Below are 23951 nucleotides of genomic sequence, written 5' to 3'. Positions count from 1 at the left end.
AGAGGGCCCTAAGGTCCTGACGATCCCTTCCCGAGGAACTTGTTCATCCTCTGAGCTCCGGAAGATGCTCATACGGTACCTTTCTCCCTCTTGTGCTGTGTGGAAGGAGTGGGGTTAGGGTCAGTTAGAGGCCTAGCTCTCGGCAATGTCCTCACCACCTCTGAGACCTCAGGCGATTCAGTTGTTTTTCTTGGGTATGGCTCTCTTGGAAAAGTATAAAACTTACAGAATGGGATGGCAAATTTTATGCGTTTATAGGAAATTAACAGAGAAGAAATTTTAACATTATTTTCAGGGGTCACTCATCCAATTGCTTTAGCTCAGGAGTGACCGATGCCAGAGCACTAATCAGGATGTTAATTTTGTTCAGTTTTGTATCTGCTTAGTGTCAAGTGAGAGGAAGAGAGGGTTTAGAATGTGCACTAGTGATTTTTGATATATATACACAAGGCTTTTTGAAACTATGAATAAAGAAACCGATGCAAGGACTAAGAGAAGGTCAAAAGAAAAGCATTCAACATTGTAGTCTGGAAGCACACATGGCATCTTCTGGGGGGAGAAAACACCTGGCCTAGGGGGCCCTGCTCAGGGTCTGTGGCTCTGCAGCACCTCCCAACCCCTGAGTCCGTCTGCCTGAGCCAGGACCTGCCGCCTTTACTCATGATCAGTGCTATCACATTAGTTGGGGGAGAAATGGGGCTTCAAAGGAGTCAACAATGTGGTTTAGGTTTGAACATTTTGGGGACACAGTGACTAACGTGAATCCTAAACTCATAGTTGTGAATGATCCTCTGTTCTTGCAGACAGAGAATTGGAGAGGAACACCGTGTTGGTTGTTGTAAAGCCTCCAGGTCTGCAACTTCTATTCAGTATGTCCTCCAGGCAAGTCCTCTCACCTGTGGCGGACTAACTTAGCACCTCTGGGAATGGAGGGAACCGGACCCCAAGGTCCTTAAGGGTTGGGGTTTGCATGCCACTGACTCTGGACTTTTCTATGTAAACACTAAGTAAACTTACAGTAACTATGGAGAAGGACTATGTCCTTGCTGATAATTGTAAATGTCCATGATGTCAAAATGCAGGATGGTAAAAAGTGAAGTTGAAAAATGAGGAAGAGGTGTGACAGGGTGTAATCTAAATAGTTCTGAAGGGTGTGCACTTTTTAGGCGGCCTGGGGTCAGGGCCGAAAAGTCTGTCTTCCCCTAGCATAGTTCAGAGTTGGCCAAACGACATTTTGGCGAAGGCCCACCTTGTCCTGCAAAAGACAGGATGGCAGTTCAATCAAGGATAGCCCTGTGGCTCACATGATCCCTTTTCCTGATGGAGAGAGGAGCACAGGAAAGAGAGAAGACTTATACGAAGAAGGGACATCAAGTCCATCAGTGAAACTTCTATGTTTCAAATATATACAAAAATGCAGTGATGAATATAATGAAGCTCCGTGTTCCCATTAAGGTTCAGCAGTCAGATCATGGACAGTCTTGCTTCACCTGCATCTTCACTTACCCTTGTTTTACTAACATTATTTTGGGGTGAATCCATCGTGTAATTTTATCTGTAAATATTTTCCAATATATCTCTGAAAGTTAAGGGCTCTTTGTATTAAAAGGCAGTTGCAATATTATTAACACCTAAAAATTTAGCAAAAATTCCTTAACAGCATCCACCAGCAAATCAGAGTTCAGATTTCTCAATTTTTTTTCGTATATGTGTGTAACAGTTTGTTTAAATCTGGATCCTAGTGAGTTCATAGATAGCTCTGGAGAATATATTTCTTTTAATCTAGAGGTGTCCTTCTCTCTCTCTCTCTCTCTCTCTCTCTCTCTCTTTTGTCTTAACATCTATTTGGTGAAGAAACTGGGTCATTTGTCCTGTGAATTTTCTGGTTTTAATGGTTAAACTTCTATGTTATCTCTTGACACGTCCCCTCTGTTTCCTATAAATTAATATTTAAAGGAATGATTAGATTCTTTTTCTTTTTGACAACTCTTCTTAGATGTGTAGTGTATTTCTATTAGGAGGCAAATAACGTCTTATTGCCTTTTTTGTGTGATATGAGTAGCCATTATTGATTATTGTCTAGATTTCTTAATTCATTATAGGCTGCAGTATATTAATTCTGTTAATATAATTTTTATCTTACTAGCTGGAATATTTTTATTAGGAGAAACTTCCCCTACTTGATTACTTGAAGAATTATATGTTCATTATAATTTGTATATGAAACTCAGGATAAATACTGGATTTAACCCTTTATTTACCAGTTTCAACTTATTTTCTAGCATTCTTTAAAGGTGACCAATAAGAGCTGTGTGTTTAAGCTGTTTTGATCTCATGGATTTAAAATATATTTGGACCTTGAACTTATAAGTGAGGAGGTTGTATGCTTTGATCTGGACGCTGCCCTGTTACACCAGAAAGAATCTTTCCTCTTTACTTTCCATGATTAAATCCTGGTGACCTTCAGCTCTCTTCTACAATAAGACTTTCTCTTAACTCTCGTGACCAGATTAAAACCTTCCAAATGCACGATTTCACGTTCATTTGTGTGGATGTTTGTTTAGTGCCTGATTTCTTTACTAGACCGTATGTTGCCTATGAACACGGACCATGTTTTCTTTTAACTAAGCGTCAGATCCCTGTTATGAGCATGCCTGTAAGTATTTGCTCATGGAAGGTTGAAAAACTTGGGTAAATGAGTCTCTCTGAGCTTTGGTTTTGGTTTTCTCATCTGTAAAATTGAGGTAATAATGCCGATGTCATAATACTGATGTTATGTGAAGATAACTGAGGCAACAGGTGCAAGGCCAAGGTGTAGGCAACTCAAGTGGTAGCCAGTTTTACTACCATTTCATGTCTGATGGCCTTGGACACTGCCTGCCCGAGAGACAATTATGAGAAAATAATTGTTTGCTTCTGTTTATGAAATGCTATGTCATATGGCAAATTAACAGCATTTACAGAGTTCTAAAATAGCCTGAAAAGGAGAAGAGAAAGAAATAGCATTCAAGTCTCCTGCCTCCAAAGTGTTGTGGGGGAGATGAGGTAATAATTGAGAATGGTCTCAAAATAATTGGGCAGTATTATATAAACCAATTAAATCTGAGGGGATGGATGGTGGAGTTTAAGTTAGGGAGAGGAGGGGAAGCACATACTCTGGTGGAGGCTATGACTGGAAGAGAAAATCTGAAGTTAGGGCTGGTCTCGGTGTCAAAAAAAGGAAGTTGCTTTTTTTGGGAAAGCTGACTACATGCCCTCCCCACACTCACTTCAGTAAGATGATTTCTTCCATGGGCTTGCGATCATTCAAGTCAGATTCCCATCCTTATGCAAACACCAGAAACTTTGATATTCTCTTACACCATACTTTGTGCCACTTCCATAGTTTTGCTCAGGCCAGTCCTTCCTCTGCAATGCCCCTCTCGCTTTTCTTTGCTTACTATTTTGGTGTCACGTCAGGAGTCACTTCTTTTAAAAGGTGTCATTCTCAGGCCTGTACCTCAAGCCTGCAGGTGTGTTAGGGATTTTCATTTTGGTCAATTTAGTGTGCCAATGGTGTGGAGGCCACAGACCTCCAGGAGAGGATCCCAGGCAACAGGGGTGCATAGTCCAAGTAGATGATGCCACCCTGGACTGAGGTGGTGAGGAAGTAAATTCGAGAGGTAGAAGCCATAGTGCTTGAGTCCAACGTTTTGTTTGAGGTGGCCCCAAAGTGATCAGCACACAATAAAAATGTTGGCCCCTTAGCATGGTCCAGACCTTTTGATTCTTATATCATTTGGTGGTTGGACTTACTCCTGCTCCTACTCCTTCCCATGAAACCGTGTGACCTGGACTTTCCTCCTGTTTTCCCAGGACGTCCTATACCTATCCTGATCGCTGCATTTACGGTGCTGTCCCTTAGCTGCTGACTGCACTGATCTGAAGTGACTTCACTGAACCCGAGGGTGAGAACTCCCTTATTCATCTTTGTAACCTCAGCAGAGTGCTTGACGCACAGGCTTGGTGTTTAAGTAACAAATGGGTGATTGAGGTCTTATCTCACCATGGTACATTTACATTGAGATAAGATATTTAGTTACCTGGAAGGATAACTCAGTAATGTGTTAACATGTGAACCAAAGGTGCTTTATCTGATTGGCCCCTTTGCAGCAGCAGGGACAGAACGGTGGCAGGTCGATGGTGGCACAGCAGGCTGGTTTGGGGGCAGTCTGCATACGTACTGACTTTCTGCCTTGGCTGAGATGCAGGGAAAGAGTGAAGGCAGTTGGGATTTTTTTTTTTTTTTCTTAGCATGGTCCCTGTGTGAGAGAGGGAGTAGGAGAAAGCAAGAAGTATTTAGAGAAGAGCAATCATGTTGTGTTGTTGTTGTTGTTGTTGTTTTTTGTCCTGGCTAGACTGCAGAAATGGAGCTGAGGCAAACTATAGAAGTTATTGGGGGTGGGCAACTGTTGGAGAGCCTTACAGCTTGGACATGACAGGGTAGTAGGTAGAAATATCCATCATAGAAATGCAAAATAGCCTTTCCAGAAAAAAAAAAAAAGGCACCTCGTATTTTCAGTGTTTTATATATTTGCACAGAGAACTTGCTCCTTTATCTAGGTTCTTAAAACAGTTATCTGCCTAAGAGATGCTTTTTGACATAAACAACCATCTACCTGGTGTCAGAATTTCTCAACAGATAAGACCTACTTGTACTCAGGAAGGAACTTCTGCAGTAAGATAGCACACCGAGCTTTTATTGTTAATATGGGAAGAAAGGCATGTGTCAGAATAACAGGAAAACCCACTCCGGTGTATCTGAACCTGACGTGGAGGAGGGGCTGTCATTTTTATCGGGCACACTAAGAGTGGTCATTCTTGCAACATGGACTATGCTAGAACTCATTGCTTTCTGAATTTTTTAGTACCAGCGTAGATTAAAAATCCAGGGTTTTTTCAGGCAGCGTTAGAGATGAACAATAGGTGTTTGCCAGTGGGGGGTCTGGGTGGGTTGGTTGGTTGAACGTCTGCCTTTGGCTCAGGTCATGATCCAGGGTCCTGGGGTGGAGACCCACGTCAAGGTCCCTGCTCAGTGGGGAGCTTGCTTCTCTCTCTGCCTCTGCCTGCTGCTCCTGCTTGTGCTTGCTCTCGCACATGCTTTCCCTCAAATAATTAAGTAAACTCTTTTTTAAAAAATTTATCATTAATAATCAGACTGATCTTATTGCATATTTCATAGGATTTAGCACTTGACTGTGTTGGTCCAATTAAATACTTCCATCTATAACATGTGTTTCTTTCCTAGGTGGAGGAATGAGCAGGAGCAGATCTTTTTCTATGAAAATTGTTATTTTCTATCATGTTTAAATATATGAAATTTCATAGCTATTTTCCAATAGCTATATATTTGCTTAAAAAGACTTGTGCAAAAAAAAAAAAGACGTGCAAATATAAAGATTTACAAGTGACATTTTGACTTCTTATTTATATGGAATCTTAAGAAATTATACTAAATACACCTTTAAATTATACTGTTTAGGGAGTCTGTGAGGAGGACACTTTACAGAAATGCCAACTAGGTTGAGACTAGAACAGAGATGTTCAAATATAATGGTTCGGGCCTCCTGTGCATTAGGGTTTTGATTTGTTTCCTTGTTTCCTTGTTTCTGTGAGGTGGACTTCCTCTGAGAAATTCAGATGGACAATTTAAAGGAGGTATGTTTTCAGGAAGACGTAGTGGCGAGATTGCACAGAAGTCTTAGTAAAATATAGCAGAGGTCATTATAACGTGGCCTTGAGTCTCGTAACTCTGGAGGAAGTAGGTAGGAGGTAGTGTCAGAAAGGGAAAGATACTGAGGTGTTTCTAACATGGGCACAGGAATATGTGGCAATGATAGAACATTACTAAAGTTTTCCTCTAGAATGAGTCATTGCCAAATATAATTTGAAGCTTTATGCCGCTTCAAGAAAATATCAATTTCTATGATTTTTATGAACTTGCACTTTAGAGAGGTTGGCAAATTGATAGACAATGAATAACTGCATTCAGGATTCACAGTTGAAGTTTATATTATAGGCTTGAATTTAACTAGGTATGATACCAAAGTTGGGGACTCACGGATGTCTTTCTGACAGTCTGATTTGTTGGAAACGACACTGATATAACTTGTATTGTAACTGGTATTCTAGGCTTAATTGGGAAGCAACTTTTGCATTATAGTTCAAGACTGGACGGTAGTTTCTCAGATCAAGTATCTAACCACCCGAAAGAAATGAATTTCATTGCAAAGCTGAAATGATTGCATTCTAGAGCCCCTAACTTAATTAGAGACAGATGTACGTCCAATCTAATAAGCTCCATGTTTTAAATGGCAATGGTAGCTTCTCCCTTCATCAGCATTATCCAAAATGTAATCTTAATTTTATGCTACTGAACCTATGGTGATATCATGTTATTATTTTTTTTTCCTTTTTGTTTTTGTTTGGATGGTAGTCAGACTGTGTGGTGGGGTGGATGTTCAGAGGGTCGGGGGCCAATTTGTACGTATTCCCAAGGGATACACTGAAATAGTTGGTGGAAAAAAAAAATGAAATAGTTGGTGGAAGTGAGACCGGAGTTCTGCGTCCTCGACTTTTCACATCCAGGGAAATTTCATACGTTAAACAAAAATCAGAATGAAGAGACTGATATCTGTTCCATTGTGAACTATCTTCCTATCAGTAGGAAGTATAATAAAATGTGAAAAAAGCAAAATTTGGCATAGTTTTGTAGGACCTTGATACTGTAGGTGTACGTACGTCTGATATTAAACTAATTTCGTCAAAGTGTACTCTAGCACTGTAAAATGAGAGAGAGAGAATATGTTCTTTAGAGACCACGTAGTTGAAATAAAACTTGGAAATGACAAATGGCTAAAATATGGACACGACTTTTCTTTTTAGAGATGCCTTATTGTATAGACAAATTTAGTAATAGTGTACATTTTACTTCTAAGAATTTGGTGACCAAAGTACTTTGCCTTCCTCCTAGGGTTCCAATAATATTTCACATCCTGTGAGCATTTCATAGTTCTCCATCCTCTGAGCGCATGAAGAGTCGTCAGCCCTTACATCTCTACTCCCCCAAGATAATGTTAAAAAAGAGAAGTCAGCTACTTCCATAGGTCCTGTCAGTACCGCATGGCGGACTTTGCCTCCCCCAGGAACTCTGATCGGCTCAGTTTCCAGGGGCCCATGGAGGGCTACACCATTTTCAGTGGTTATTTTGTCAAACTGAAACACCACTTGTCTAAGAGCCCAATTCAACTTTCTCATGATTCTTAGGAGGGCCCTGGCCTCCATTTTGAAAACAGAAAACAAAACCACAGATCTATGAAGGTCAAAGGGGGAAGTTAAGAAAACTGTAGCAATTGTTAAGACGTGGAAACCTCTTGTTTAAATTTAATTAGCTTCACTTATATTGACTCTCAGGTAGACATTCTAATGACCTGTCATTCTGTTGGGTACTTTATGACGCAGAGGGAAATGGTAGACACATGGATAGAGTCAAAGCTGCAATATTGGTAATTAGCTCAATAGAATAAACAATGGGAGTTCGGCTATTTGCTGGAAGTTTGAGTGCAGATTTGACAAGGCAAGGAAAATAGATTCGTACTCCAGAGAGAACTAGTTTAACACTTGAATTCAGAAAGCTCCGGATTCCTTCCATGTTGAGTCCTGCAGATAGAGAAGAGGGTAAGAAAGAGAAGTAATTCAAAGGGGTGGGGGGGGGAGGTTAGGAGAGTAAACTGAATTTTTCCATGGAAATAGGATGGTGTTTTTTTTTTAATATAACTTTTTTTTTCCACCCCTTTTAAGCTATTGCTTTCAGTTTACTTCAATGCAGTCACTGAAGTAGCTTAGAAAGAAATCTTTGATATGCCAGATCAACCAAAAGTTTTAAAATATCCTTTTGTGCCTCCATTTATAATGCAAATAGTAAGTTGGCATTTTGGGTTCATTTCACCATCGTCTCTGAAGTGGGTTAGCATACACAGAGTGAGGAAGTGAAGGGAGTCCCACAAGAGAGCACATCTTTGATAGTTCAATAATAATAAAAAATGTATTTAGGTCTTTTCTAAATACCTTTCACCTCCCAAGAATATAAAAAATGAGAAGAAGAGATCTAAGAAGAATAAATTGTGGTTGTCTTCTATGTTAGCTGAATGACTAAAGATATTGTTCTATGAATTACCCAATGCTTAAATATTCCTAGGTCTAGCCTTTATGAGCTCATAAAAGACTTTGCTTATGTGTCTAGGAAAGCCAGTATCTTTATATACTGTCAGAACAGAGCTAACATGCTGTTTCAATATAAGTTTGAAAACCAGCAGATATTTTGTTCTATAAAGCAACTGGGCAATCACCTTAAACCCACGTTTACATTTTAGTTTTATCGTATGTAAACATTCCCTAGCTGAAGTAGTTTTAAAAACTGGTAACTTGTGTTTGAGGATGATGGAAAGAGACTGAATCCTGGTTGAAATATTATTGCCACTGTAGTGTTTTATTCATGGGAATCTCCAATTTTTTTTTCAGATATACTAAAAAAGCCAAAATTCATTAACATCAGAAACACAAATGAAGGTTGGCACTGATCACGCATCCATGCTAGGAGGAGGGAAGGCTGGGAGCCCCGTACAGTGTATAAACCCCAGATTCCACTTTCTCATTTGAGCTCCCCTGTAAAGCCTCTCATGCATTCTGAAGCTCGAGAATTTCTTCTAGGCAACTGTTGTCAAAATACATTTTCCAACAAATACCCCCAAAAATGCAACCGAGAGCAATAATATTTCAGGAAGCTTTAGCTCAAGTGTGAGTAATAACCACTGGATAAACAGAAGTTTTACCATCGTCTGTTTCATGATTGAGCTTTTCAAATGTAAACGATTTATAAGGAAAAAAGTGGGCCATGTCAGATTGGAGAAACAGAGAAAAGCTTGACAGGAGAGGTAGTCAGGACACGCCTGTGATTCCAAACTGGTTGAGATATCATCTCTTTGAAGCCATCATTGCTTCCCCCTCTGCTCCCCCTCCCTCTTGGGCGCTGGGATGGATTTTTTTTTTTTTTTTTTTTTGCCTCTGCTTCTCTCAGGGGTCCTCAGTGTAAACTCCTACACATTCTCTTCCTTCTGCTCTCATTCATCTCTGCAACCCTTCTCCCACTTGGACTTGTTGAGAAAGTGTTACTCCCCAGGGCCTCCCCTCACCTCAGCCTTGCTTAAGTATCTCTTGTATATATTTATTAATAGTCTATATTTTAGGAGAAAAAAGGTCTCCTGGTGACTCCTTTTCTTTTTTTTTTAACTGAGCTGAGCAAAGTTTCATAACTCTGATTAGAGACAAATCTTTATTTCTCTACACTGCCACTCTTTCCGCTATCTCATTTTACACAGCTGGTATAAAAGTGATCTATGCTGAAATGTTTAGCATAGCAAGTCTTATTTGCAGAAATGATGATAAAATACCATGAAAAAGTATGCTATATGTACTCCTCAGGGAATGTGGTTGGAACACTGCCTAGGTCCCCTTCACCGGCTGGTTATGTGCTCTCCTGGCTGCTTTGAGTATGACTGGTAAACTCAGGGCTGCCACCTTATCTGGAAAATTGCCCTCTGGCCAATGGCTGCCTGGGAAGGAGGAAGCTCACAAAGGCCAGCCTGTAGGCTTCAAGGTGGACCCGATGCTGGGGTGCAATGTGTGCTCCAGAGCTTCGCCATGGCGTCAAGTGAGTTAGTCTCTGGCTGAGCCCATGTTCTTATCTAGTGTTCTTTCCCTCTTTCTTCCCTCTCTTTCTCCTTCAAACACTCCTCCTCCAAAAATCATTTGAACAAGAATTCCTATCTCATTCTGTTTCTAGAGAGTCACATAAGACATTCACCTTTAAAATAAAGAATTTTTTTAGAATTTTTTGACCAAATATTCAATATGTAAGAAATGGCCAATTTTAAGATGGGCGTTGACAAAATACAGACTTAGATTTGGAAAAACAGAATGAAAATTTAAGATATTTTTAGTTGTGGCAAAACTTAAGAACTACAGAGATAGTATCTTTTGCCTCATGAAAAAGAGGAAATAGTTTTTAAGGAGTTGCAAATATTAAGATGTTATTAGCCAGAAAAATCCTGTGAATGGGACTGCAGTAGTCTCCTAAGTACTTATATCCTGACTAGTTTTATAATTTCCAAAGTAGTTTCAATTACATGACCTCAAGTCAATCTCATGACAGGGATGACAAACAGGGATAATTACCAGCGCCATTTTCCACATGTGAAGACTGTGCTCAGAGAAGTTAAATGACTGGGCCATTATCTCAGAGTTAGTAAGTACCTGGCCCATAGTCGGTGATCAAACCCAGGTATCTGTGTGAAACGTGAGATCTGCTGATTAATTTAAACCATGTTAAGTTTACCAGAGGCTGGCTCTTCATAATTCTGTTATTAAATCTATTTGGGCTGCCTTAGCGATCCAACTGCTAATCTGGAGTTAATCTTGGGCGAAGTGGTTGAATTTGTATGAAATGTGTATATTGATTATCCATTGAGTTGTAATAAATTATTCTAAAAACTAGCAGCTTCAAACAACAAATATTTATTATGTCACAGTTTCCATGGGTTAGGAATCTGAGGGTTGCTTAAGAACTCTGCCTCAAAGACTTCTCAGAGCTGTCATCAAGGTGTTAGCCAGGGTTGCAGTCTCATCTAAAGGCTCAGTTGATGGAGGTTTAGCTTCTAAACTCACTTAGGTAGTTGTTGGCAGGATTTACTTCCTGGGGAGCTATTGGACTGAGGACCCCATTTCCTTACTGGCTGTTGGCCAGAAGCCATCCTCAGCCCCATATCACATGGCTCTTTCTTTGGGACAGCTCACAAGATGGCAGCTGACATCCCTCAGAGTGGGCAAATGACAGAGAGTAAGAGAGAATAAGCAAGGTGGAAGCCAGAGCTTTTTTTCTCCTAATCTTGGAGGCGATACTCTGTCACTTTTATTGTATTCTGTTGGTTAGAAGTGAGTCACTAGGTCCAGCCCGCTACCAGTGGGAGGGGATTACACAGAATGTCAATATCAGGAGCCAGGAAGCACTTCAGAGGCTGTCTACCATAAGGCCGGTTGGCTTTCTCATGTATAAGGCCCTGTGCCTTGATCCAACCCCTTGTTCTGGAGAGGTACTGGATTAATCCCATTATGTTAATTTCATGGGTTTAGGTGTACGTGCCCTAATTGAACGCTCTTCTCATTTGTTCTTCCTCTCACCCACTCTTCAATTTCTCTTCTCCTTTTGCTCTTCCTTTCTTGCTTCCTCTGCCCTCCTTCTATCTCTACTCACTTCTCCTTCAGACTCCCTATTTCTCTGTCTCTCTCTTCTCATTCTCTCAGCAGTCACCTTCCTTTGAGACTCCAAGTACTGTATATCTTTCCTGCTCCTGTGTCACTTACTGTTCCTCTGTCTGCTCACAGGGACTACGGGCATCCAGCAGTTTTAGATGCTGGCTTTTAGGTTTCTAAATAAAGTTATTTAATTCAACTATTAAGGTCCAGTCTTAATAGTGGGGTCCAGTCTCTCTCCCCAGTTCCTCTCAGAAGATGACACACTATGAATCAAGACAACGTGCTTTTTATAGAACATTGAAAATCCCATTCTGGGGGAGGGTGAGTTTTTTTCCCCTATTTCTCTGTGTATAATGTCAGGTCCCAATTGTATCTAGTGTCCAGTTTTCTTTTATGTTAAATTCTTAAATAATTTTAAATATAAGATGAACATAATGATGATCATAGTAATGATGAGGTAAAGATATGATGATGATGCAGGCTAAAGTACACTGTTACATCACTTATCCCAAATGACCTGTTTAACTCTTGATGGTAGGGACTATGACCTTTATCTCTATTTCCAGGATCTAGCACCATTTGAAGAATAAATGAACACAGCACTTTAGCAGAACTACAGTAGTTTGGACAGGTTGGCCATTTCAGCTATGAAAGATAGGATAGAAAAAATGATTTTCCCAAATCTTCTGTGAAATTCTGAAAAATTGTTAATGGTATCTCTATTTCTATTTCTCGGCAAGAGAAAATGCTCTCAAGACAAAAAGAGGACTATCTGACCCAGCAGAGAGCATTTCTCCCATGAGGGGATGGTGATATGCAGTAATTAGCCTGTTTTGGTTTAGGATGACTGTTAATGACTCCATGGACTATTTTGTGATATTGGACAAAGGTTTTTTGGGCAAAATGTGATTAGAATATGTTCAACTTGATGACATGTATGTTAAGCCTATTGGCACATAGCAACCAATTTCATTGTGTGACCTACTGGCTAGAAACATCAAAAGTAGGAGTCAAATCATTTGGAGAAGAGTTGTTTAGTGAGTTAGAATGAATGGAGTCTTTAGTGAGCACCAGCATCAAATTCTGTCCTAGTTTGTTGCTTGCCATGCCCTATTCTCCATCTGGGATGCCCAAGGCACTCTTTTTCAGGACACTTGACCTACAAGTCATATTTCAGAAACTACTGATTTGGTGCTTGCTGATGGAGTTTAGACTCTGAGGAGTCCGGCTGCTGGATTACATACAGACTAATGACCCATCAGATGCTAAAGGCAAAAGCTTAAAGTGCACTTGTGAATTAAACCACAGTATTGTCGGAAAGGAAGAATTTATTATGTCATTAAATTTAATTCAATAAGTTTTGCTTCTTTAGATGCACTGCACTGAGGGAAAAGTAAGAAATTAATTTTAAACAAGTGTTATTTTTCTTCCACTTACTCAGGTAAAGGATATTCATGTGAAAGAGACAGAGTATTTTATTGGGATTAAAAGAAAGCCGTTAAAAGGAATGATAAATTGTGAAAACTGGTCATGAGTGCTTAGCCAGGCATGAACTTTTAAGATCAGAGACTGTGTGCTTCAATTAGTAAACAGAGGAAAACCAGCCTTGCCTAATTTAATGACACCCAGGGTGAAGTTTTCAGGGCTTTGCATAAAATCCCAGAGGGTCATTGATATGAAGATGTCAGCAATAATCATGGTTGATGCTTAGGGTTTAATCTGGAAGTTAGAATGGGCACAAAATGAAAATCAAGATGGATTTTTTTTTTGCTTCAAATCTAGTAATTATTATGACATGAAGAAAATTCTCTTAATATAAATTATACAATAAAACATAGATGTGTAAAATACGTGGTATGGAATCTTTCTACATATCCCTCATGTTTGCTTTATAGCGACAGATAAAATGTTGATAAAAGCAACTTGAAGATAAGTAAGGAAATTGCTGAGTGTTTGCACCTTTTGTTATTTATCAGTCAAAACAATCTGACAATCCTCACAGGGGGTTCAAAGTGAATTTCAGTGTTACAGAGGTAAATAAAAAAATTAGACTTTATTGTATTGATAACGCAAGTTCTAATAATTGAGAGGCTTTTAGTATTTGTATTCTAGGTAACAGATTTTTCTATTAGTGATTATTATGAAGTAAAATAAAAGAAACAGTGTAAATCCTCAAAGAACAAATTATGGTGAATTTTTTTAACTGAATAAATTCCATTGCAAACAGCTTATGTCAACTTATAAGAAAAAAAAATTACGGTTGACCACTGAACAACATGCGGGGAGGGGTTAAAGGCACCCATGCCCTGTGCAGTGGAAAATCTGCAAAACTCTCGACCCCCCTGAAACTGAATTACTATTATTGACTGGATGCCTTACTACTAACATAAACAGTCAATTAACACATATCTTGTATGTTGTATGTATTATATACTTTATTCTTACAATAAAGCAAGCTAGAGAAAGAAAATGTTATTAGGAAAATCACCAGAAAGGTCAACCTACTGAAAGAAAGAAGATATTTGCAAATGGCATATCCAACAAACAGTATCCAAAACATATAAAGAACTGATGCAACTCGGGTCACCTGGGTGGCTCAGTGGTTGAGCATCTGCCTTTGGCTCAGGTCATGATCCCGGGGTCCTGGGATCAAGTCCTGCATTGGTCTCCCCGCAGGGAGCCTGCTTCTCCCTCTGCTTGTGTCTCTGCCTCTCTCTCTCTGTCTTTCATGAATGAATAAATAAAATCTTTTTTTTTAAAGAAAGAACTGATACAACTCAATACCCAAAAAACAAATGATTCAGTTAAAAAATGGGCAGAAGATACAAACAGGCGTTTCTCCAAAGAAGACACACAGATGGCCGGCATATGAAAAGATGCTCAACATCACTCATTAGCAGAGACATACAAATCAAAACTATAATGAGATACCACCTCACACCTGTCAGAATGGTGAAAATCAAAAACTCAAGAAGTAGTAAGTGTTGGTGAGGATGTTGGAGGAAAAGGAAACCTTGTACTATGAGTGGGAATGCAAACTGGTACAGCCACTGTAGGAAAAAGTATGGAGGCTCCTCAGAAAGTTAAAAAAGGAACTACCCTATTATCCAGGAAACACACTACTGGGCATTTACCCTCAAAATACAAAAACACTAATTCAAAGGGACATATGCATCCTGATGTTTATAGCCACATTATTTTACAACAGCTAAATTATGGAAGCAGCCCAAGTGTCCATCAATAGATGAACGGATAAAGAAGCTGTGGTATATATACAATGGAATATTAATCTACTACAAAAAACAATGAGATCTGGCCATTGGCAACAACATAAATGGAGAAAGTCAGAGAAAGACAAATACCATATGATTTCACTCATATGTGGAATTTAAGAAACTAAACAAATGAGGAAAAGAAAAAAAAAAAAGACAAACCAAGAAACAGACTCTTATGTATAGAGAATACACTAATGGTTACCGGGGGCGGGGTGGGTGGAGGGATGGGGGAAATAGGGAGTGGGGATATAAGAATACACTTATCATGAATGAAATAAAATAAAATAATATCACCAGGAAGAGGAAATACCTGTACAGTACTGTGCTATAAAATATCCACAGATAAATGCCACCCACACAGTTCAAACCCATGCTATTCAAGGGTCAACTATATTGTGAGATAGACTTGTGCCCAAGATATTAAATATTACAATTACATTAGCATTCTTTCCTACCAAGGGATATGCAAATTCTGTGCTTAAGATGAACATAGAAATAATCACCAATGAGCATTTTTCCTCTTTATTCATTGATTGCTAAAGGTGATGCCTGTAATTTTTTTTTGCCTTTAATTTTTTTTAAGACAATCTGATTTAATTTTCCTTTTCCTTCCTTTCTCTCTGTCATGTTGGAGTTGCAAGGTTTGTTTTAGTTTTATTTATGAAATTATTTTAATCTTTTTAAAATCTTTGTTTTAGAGAGAGACAGAGTGTGTGAGTGAGCAAGGGGGAGGGGCAGATGGAGAGGGAGAGAATCCTGAATCCCATCTGACCTGAGCCGAAGGCAGACACTTAATCGACGAGCCACCCAGGTGTCCCAAGAATGGAAGTTTTTTTTTTTTTTTTTTTGGTTTGTGTTTTTAAAGATTGCATTTATTTATTCATGAGACACAGAAAGAAAGGCAGAGACAGAGGGAGAAGCAGGCTCCTCGCAGGGAGCTGGATGCGGTACTCGATCCCCGGACTGACCGGGATCACACCCTGAGCATAAGGCAGATGCTCAACCCCTGAGCACCCAGACGTCCCCAGAATGGAAGGTTTTAAGTGAGGAATGACGCAGATCAAGGTCAACGTGGCTGTCCACAGAGATTTCCTAAAGAACCTGTGTTTGCCTTTTAGAGGAGCATCAGAAAGGAAACAAAATACCACTCATAAATACCATTCTGAGTCTCTCCCATACACGGATGCAGCTAGGTTTGTGTCTCTAGAAAACTGTGGTTTTTATACCTACCTATGAATTTATTGTGTGGGCTAATTGAGTAAATGTATTTAAGCTTCTGCAGCAGTGCACAGAGGATAGAAAGACATTCTGTACTTTATATGTACTTATTTGGCAGCTCAGTGTTTCTCAAATTTTAGGGTTCATAAGGATCATCTCAGATCTTGTTAAAAGGCAGATAAGGATGCAGCAGGTCTGGGTTGGGGTCTGAGAGTCTGCATTTCTAACAAGCTCCCAGGTGATGTCAGTGCAGCTGATCCACAGACTGAGTAGCAAAGATGAGGTAGTGATTTATCTCATCGCTCGGTTACCACCGTGACTCGAGAGCACTGGGGTCTTGGTCCTCAGTGGGGAGCTGTCTCCTACTGATGGTCTAGAGGCCTCTGAGAGGTTGCCCAATATTATTTCATATGTATTTCTTGCCCAGAAGCTCTCTGAAAATCTGAAGGGTTATGTAATACATCATGGAAATAATTGTAACATGTAGTTCACAGTCTAAAGTCTGACCCATCAGCCCACCAGCCCTTTGGGGGATTCCCATATATACCTTGGAAACCATGAAGGCATTTGGGGGACACAAGGGCCCTAGGGGAGTGGAATTTTATTTTGTAAATTCAAAGCATTTTTGGATTACACTACGAATAGTCTTCGTGCGGAAGCCTACCTGCTGGGAAACAACCTACCCTGGGAAACAACCTAAGGATTTCATTTCGGGGATGACACTTAGTGAGAACAGGTGCCTGCCAGTTGGCAGCACGTTGTGGTGGGAATGATCCCCTCACCATCATTCATCCTGTTTACAAGGGTTACCTACCCTACCGACCGACGACCGACGTTGCCTGTCGCTTCAGGTAGGAGATGGGAACCTCCTTGACTGTATTCCCTGTGCTGTGCTTTCTATCCCTGTGGCTTGTTTTATGCCTGGAGGTTTGTACCTCTTAGTCTCCTTCACTTCTTTTGCCCAACCCCCCCTCCCCAATTTTGCTTTCAATCTAAAAAAGAGAGTGGATTCTGAGTACGAAATAGGGGGTTGGAAATTTGAGATTCATGGGTGTCTTATCCTTCTTATGTATATTCAAACGTTGCATGGAAGGTGAAACTTATTCTTGTCCTGGAATGAAGTAAAATGGAATGAGGGAGTGATTCTGACTTAAAATCAGCACTTAAAATTTACCTACTCCAAGTGTTACCCAAACGGACAGAATCCGTGAGTTAATATTTATCCTGTACCTTGATACCTTCAGATGAAAAAAAAAAAACCCTACACAAATATCAAGCACTGTGAACTCTGTGGAATTTTCAGGCCTTAGATTTGCTAGCAGCAAGCCACTCGGTGGTTTATTACGGAGGGTGTTCCTTCTGCAGGACCACAGCAGCGCTGGGTTAGGCCGGTGTCTGAATTCGTTAGTAAAATCACGTGTTTCACCTGTTTTCCTTCGCAGGCATTCCCGACTTTAACACGACTAAGGACATAGGCTATCATTTTAGGCTAAAATATTGTGGCAGAAATTTTATGTTTGAACAGCCAGAGAGAAAAAATGCACTTGAAGTCGTGTCAGATGACTTCTGTGTAGACAGTATATACCACCTGACGTTGGTTACATAAACCTTGAGGTTTTTCCTTGATGTTGATGCTCCAGGCCAGGGGTAGCTGCCTCTCAGAGGCAGGTCTCAGGTGTGCAGCATACCTTTCTTTTAACTGTCAAGCCTAGGCAAGGAAAGGCAACTCAAAGGGATCTTTTGCTAGCTGGTGTTATTGGGAATGAGATGTTGGTTTACCCATATTTTTTGTTCAACTGGAAGATAATCTATAATGTACAACCCTGTTCTGAAGGCAAAGGACTACAAAAGAAAATCTTTCTTCCTTCAGGAACTTACTTCTGGAGCTGTTGCATTACAAAGTTGTGTTCAATGATGTATTTTTAGAAATCCAGCATTTTAGTGACCACAGATCTACAGTGTAGGAAGTAGTCCATCAAACCGAGCCAATGGATTGTGCCAGCACTCTCATGAAAATATGTAGAATTATCTGGTGACTTCAGTAAGTGAAGAGAACAACACTCTCAACTCCTACCCACCCTCACACACGATCACAAACACTGGTTCTTGCCTCAGATTTCACACAGAAAGCAAACTTTAAAATTCTCATGAGAAATGACAAGGTTTTAAGAAAAATTAGACTAGAAACAAAATGCTGATAAATAATTGGCAAGTTGAATGGAGTTGTAGAAAGAGGTTTAAAGACTAAACCAAAATGTAAATCTCAGATTCCCACTGTATCTCTGCTTCAGTCACTGGACCCTTTCCCCATCCCACCTAGGAAGCTGAATTATTTTCTTCCCTCACAGCAAAATAATTTCTTTACACGTGCTCAAAATACAAGAAGTAGATATTGGAAAATATCAGGAAATTAGAAATAATTGTTAAATTATTAAGTGTAACAATTAAGCTACTGTATATGGGAAATATTCTTCTTTCCCCCTCCCACACTATGCCTCACCCCACCTGGTGTCATACATACAAATTCAGAGGATTTTTGTCATCTTTGCTTTACAGCAATCCCCAGATCATGATCCTTTCTGACCATAGTTTTTGATATTTTTAGTTTTTCATTTCTTCTGGATATATATATATATATATATATATATATATATATATATATATATATTTTTTTTTTTTTTTACCAACAATATTTGAATGTAGAGCTCTTGGTCTTGCAGGCTGTACTATATATTTTTGTCTCCAAATCTTTTTGAACATCGTGATGCTGGTTGTTGAAGCTTGGAGTCACCCAGGTGGTAGTTATTAACTGACGTGTCATGGTTCATGGTGAACAAGCTAGGTCAACAAACTTGTTTTTCATCATGGCTGGTTTTAATTTGAAAAGGAGCTTGTTACCTATTTGATAATGCTTCACTGAAGTTCACCTATTTCAGGTAGATTAATAGCTTGTTCAGGGATGAGGAGCCTAGGGGCCCTGTTGTAACTGTGTGCTGTAGGTTCAAGGTTCAAACCTCAGAAAGTAGAAAAGTCCTTGTTTTTCTTCCACCTATTTGCCAGGGCATGCCTTAGTGAACCTTTATACTCGGTAATACTTGAGTGGTCACAGGTTTGAGAACTTATAGTAATATGAGGAGCTGTGTTACACAATTCAGAAAGAGATGTGCTCTGTGAGGATCTTCGAATTACAAAACTTTTCAATTTTGATGATCACGGGGTTGGTGAAGATTGAAAAATAGACATTTATCATTTCCTGACCATTCGTTAGGAAAAAGATTCAAAATCTCTCTAAAATGGAATGTTGAGTTTTGTGCAAATCCAGATACCATAGGGGAGATATTAAATTGAAGTAAAAGCTGAGGAAAGCCTGCTCGTGTTTGGACCAATCCACGATGGTGACATATCAATAATTCCTTAAATGAATGTCTATGTAAATTTATCTATATGTTTAAAAGGGGCACCTGGGTGGCACGGTTGGTAGAGTGTCTGACTCTTGATTTTGGCTCAGGTCATGATTTCAGTGTTGTGGAATCGAGCCCCATGCCAGTCTCCATGCCCTGCACAGAGTCTGCTTGTATTTCTCTCCCTCTGCTGCTCCCCCTGTTTGCTTGCTCGCTCTCTCTCTCAAATTAATTAATTAATTTTAAAAAAATACATGGGGCACCTGGATGGCTCAGTCGGTTAAGCATCTGCCTTCAACTCAGGTCATATTCTCAGGATCCTGTAATCAAGCCCCGTGTTAGGCTCTCTGCTCAGCAGGAAGTCTGCTTCTCCTTCTCACCCTCTCTCTCTCTGTCTCTCTCTCTCTCATAAACAAATAAAATCTTTAAAAAAATAATAAAAAGGTAATAGTTCAAAAATTTGTAGCAAATTGTTTAATTAAAATTTTTCTTCTTTTTAAAAAGGGGAGTTTCACCATATTCCTTTTCTTTGAGTTGTTCACATGGAGATCCTTGGGCCCAAAAGATATATCAGCTAGCTCTGTCCATCTGGAGCAGGAAAAAATTCAACTGTACTTTCTTCATAACATGATTCTTAGGACTCTCCATGTAGCTGATGTTCCCACTCAGATTTTCCTCCCGAAACATTTAAATTCAACACTACTATTTGAAGATTAAACCACAGTGGAAATATTAATGATGTCTCTGTGCTGAAAAACAGCTTGGCAGTCTCTTAAATTGATAGGTTTCTAAAGAAACTCTCCATTTCAAATAAAGATCGGATATTTGGATCTCCTAACCAGTCTGAAATGTAGCTTACCTACATGGATTGGCTATCTAGGAGCTTGTAAACAAATTCATAAATTTGTCATGCTGATTATAGTGTTGGCAAACACAATGGCTGATCATGTTATAAATGTTTATCAACACCCGCACTCACCCACCTGCTAAGAGGTGCTACGCTTTAATGAAATTGTTTGAATATCAAGGCTGGTTGCTAAGATACAATGTTCTTGTTACTAGGGATGTGATGCTTGCAGATTTCTGTTATCAAATAATGATTAGAGATGTGCTAACCTCAAGGTGCTCAGTGCAGTGAAAGGTTTACTGAGCTACAAATTAGTAAACTGTCTGCTTGAGCAGACACTGGCAGAAGAAACATGTGCCTCATCCATACACGACTGGCATTTTAAAAGAAGAGAGGACAGGGAGCCTGGCCATGAATGACGGGTCCTTGAAAGTTTGCCATGGAAGGTTTACCTACCCTACTGCCCAGCATGATCCGTCTTTAGCCAGCTGGGGAATTTGTTGAAATCCATTGCCAATAACGCCTTCCTCTCTTATGAGAAATCCATTCTTTACATTTCCTTCTAATTGGTTGTTATGGAATTAGTAACAGTAAACACATCAGATCTCTTTTATGAGAAAAAAGTAAATAGAAATGTAATCGTGCAAAATGGAGACGGATTTTAACATGCGCACATTTTTTTAAGATAGTGCCAGGTTTAAGAGACTTATTGATATAAATGTCACATTTAGTGTGATGGATTGTGCACATAACGATGTAGACTTTTTCTACTGAGGGTGCAACTCTCCATAATGTTTAATATAAGATATCATGTAAGTGTTGGAATGTTTCTCTTTATTTTCACGTTATCTCAAACAATATAACGGAGATGACCAAAGTGGTGTTGTGTACAGTAGTCTAGTTGTTCATCTTGTTAAGGTGGGGCCTGCATGCAGTGTCAGACCTATGCTGGGGATGTGTTGGGCACAACATTTTCACACTGAAAAAATTTCTATGATTTTATGACAGTCCCTGGAATTCCCAAGTGCTCTACTCATGACTAGTAACATTTCAGAAATGTGTGGGCAACTGTACTTCTGGTGTCATGTATAATTTTTACTCTTGTTACTTTATGAGAAATTTCAATTATTAGGATCACAGATCTGATGGGTATTAAATTGACTCTTGAAAGTTCCCTTAATAAAAATTGAAATTGTAGATATATTTTAATAATGAAAGTGTTAAAATAAAATGATATTCAGATGTAACATCTGGCCTTCCATTAGATCATGACTGCTGTGAGAGCAGAGACTGAATCTGTTTTGGCTCACCATCGTATAACCATCCTCCAGAAGACTGCCTGCACGAAAGAGGCACCTTGTGAATCGAAGAATGATACTTGAATCCAGAAAGTTTAGCTAATATCCATAGTAGATACATAGGAGTTTGTAAGTCAAATTTCCCTTCTGTTTGTATAGAGTCCAAAAAGATCGACAGAAAAATGTGACCATGTTTTATTTTACCTTTGTGAAATAGGTTTTGGATTATCCTAATTTTAGAGCTGAGGAAAGCAAAGTTCAGAGGAATGAGATAATGAATTACTCAATGTCACACAACCAATGTGAGGCAAAGCTGGATCTTTTGTAAGTCTAGTCCTATTTCCAAAACCTCAACTGCCTCTCTGATATTGTCAGACCTGAGCGGGGAAGACAGGGCTAACAGTTAGGTAGACATGGATGAGAGCACATTTAAACACAGTGAACATTTTGTGCCAAATGTACAGGTAGGAAGTGAAGGATAAAAAGCAATAATTTATAAAGTCCCTGACCATGAGCAGTTTCAGTTTTGAGAATATTGTAATATAATGTGTTCACTTTAAAGAACTTGAAGACTGAATTTGAGTTTTAAGGAAAGTGTATTTAGCCTAAGCACGGAGAGAGAGTTCTCATTGTGGACGAGGTTAGGAGGGGGCATTGAAAGGACGGGTGTTTGGGAGATGTGGTTTTGTTGCCAACAAGATCTGGGTTTGAATTCTTGTTCGGCCACACCCTGGCTAAATCTGGGCAAGTTTCTTAACCTATATGTGCTTTTCTTGCTGAAATTATAATCTTCCCATGTGGATTAAATTGGTTTGAGTAGGGTAATGTGCTCTGCACATACTAAGTAGTTGATTAATGCTCTTTATTTTTAAGACCTACTCATTGACTGTGGTCTACAGAATTGAGCTATATTATGCTTGTTTTAGCCCAAACATTGTCTCTGAAGCTTAAATCTCACCTCTTTAATGAGATACTTTGTTTTTATACTGTCCATAGGTTGGTTCAATGAAACTGATTCATATTCGTTGATGAATACCAAAAAGACATTGCAAAAATGTCTTCACGTTCTTTTGCGCTTCAAATAGATTTATAAGAGGCTCATGGTTAATTATAGCAGGACAGAGACATGTGGAAGGTGCTGCTTGGTCAGGAGTGTGCCATCATGCTGGGAGGGACTAGTGCTGGGTGGGCTTATCTGGAAGAGGTCTGTTCTCTTCCTACTCAAAGGGTTCTTATAAGGCTTAAGTGAGAAGCTAAATGTGCATGTCAAAAATGGCATCCAAAGTCAAGGTAAATCAAATTATAATGTTATACTCAATTCCAAGGAGTAGGGTGTAGACAAACAAAAAAACCAATCTCTCAGTGTTTTCAGGACAATAATGCTTACTAGTGATACCGTGGGTACTGGCTATTGTTGGAAGATTACTGTTATGGCATTCAGCAACACCATCTCTCCACTTTGTTTTATCATAATTTGATGATTTTTTTTTGAGCCTTCTTAATGTCTGCACTTGCTGAGTATTTTATATTTAGTCTAATTAGAATGCTAAATATTTGGCCTACTGGCTCAGAAGCCAGCTTGTCTAAGCCCAAATGGTCTCTATTCTAATTTTTCAGGTTAGATTTTAAAATGCTTCTTATTCACCAGTAAGAAAATTACAAAATGGACTATTAAAAAAACAAACAAACAAAACTAGGTCGGTGCCACTTAGAGAATGTATTCTATGCACCCAAACACTCCTTGGTCATATTTAGAGATGCCCCTAAATATAGCTGTGCTGAACTACCTACATATAATTCAGACCATGTCGAAACACAAAGCCCTCTCAGTGTGGGGTGGTACGGGCATTTTGTTATCTACGGCAGCTGTTGCCTCTTTTTGAGGAGAAAAACCTACTTCTGTTTAAATTTATGTTGCATTGAGCAAGTTGTATTGCTTGCGATTATATGTGGCTCAGCTGTGTCACGTGGCATGACCTGCTATAACCTGAGTTAATGCAGTCCACATGTTGTGCTGAATGACACACATTAAAACATTCCACTTCTCCACGGAACTGTGTGAGCAGGTGATTTCTCTAAATGGCAGACACTCCCAGGCTTGTATTTTAAACCTCTACCACTTTAGCTAAAAATATCTTCAAAAGCCCACCCAAAACACTTCCCTTGGTTATTTTTGCAAATTGTTGGGTGACTTACAAAGAGCAGGGAGGGATGCACAAGGGGAAGTTTTGAATTATTTACATAATTTGATGGGATGATGCCTCCTTTAAAAACTCCACTTGGTACGAGTCACAAATTTATTTACTTCACATATGCAGAGTCCTAGAACAGTGACCTAATCATGTAATTATGAACTTGCTGCTTTTTAGCAAGCAAGTTGGTAGTTCTATTTCTCACCAAACTAAACTTAAAGAAATTTATCTGAAGATTGCTATGTCCCAGCAAGTTGGTAGTTATATTTCTCATCAAACTAAACTTAAAAAAAAAAAAAAAGTATTTGAAGATTGCTATGTCCCAGCAACAGCTCTCATAGGAATGCACTATTTTTACCAATATATTTATT

The sequence above is a fragment of the Nyctereutes procyonoides genome, unplaced genomic scaffold (genome assembly GCF_905146905.1).
Source record: "Nyctereutes procyonoides isolate TBG_1078 unplaced genomic scaffold, NYPRO_anot_genome, whole genome shotgun sequence".
Lineage (NCBI taxonomy): Eukaryota > Metazoa > Chordata > Mammalia > Carnivora > Canidae > Nyctereutes > Nyctereutes procyonoides.
The sequence above is the reverse complement of the archived record's forward strand: the minus strand, read 5'-3'. Positions refer to the sequence as shown.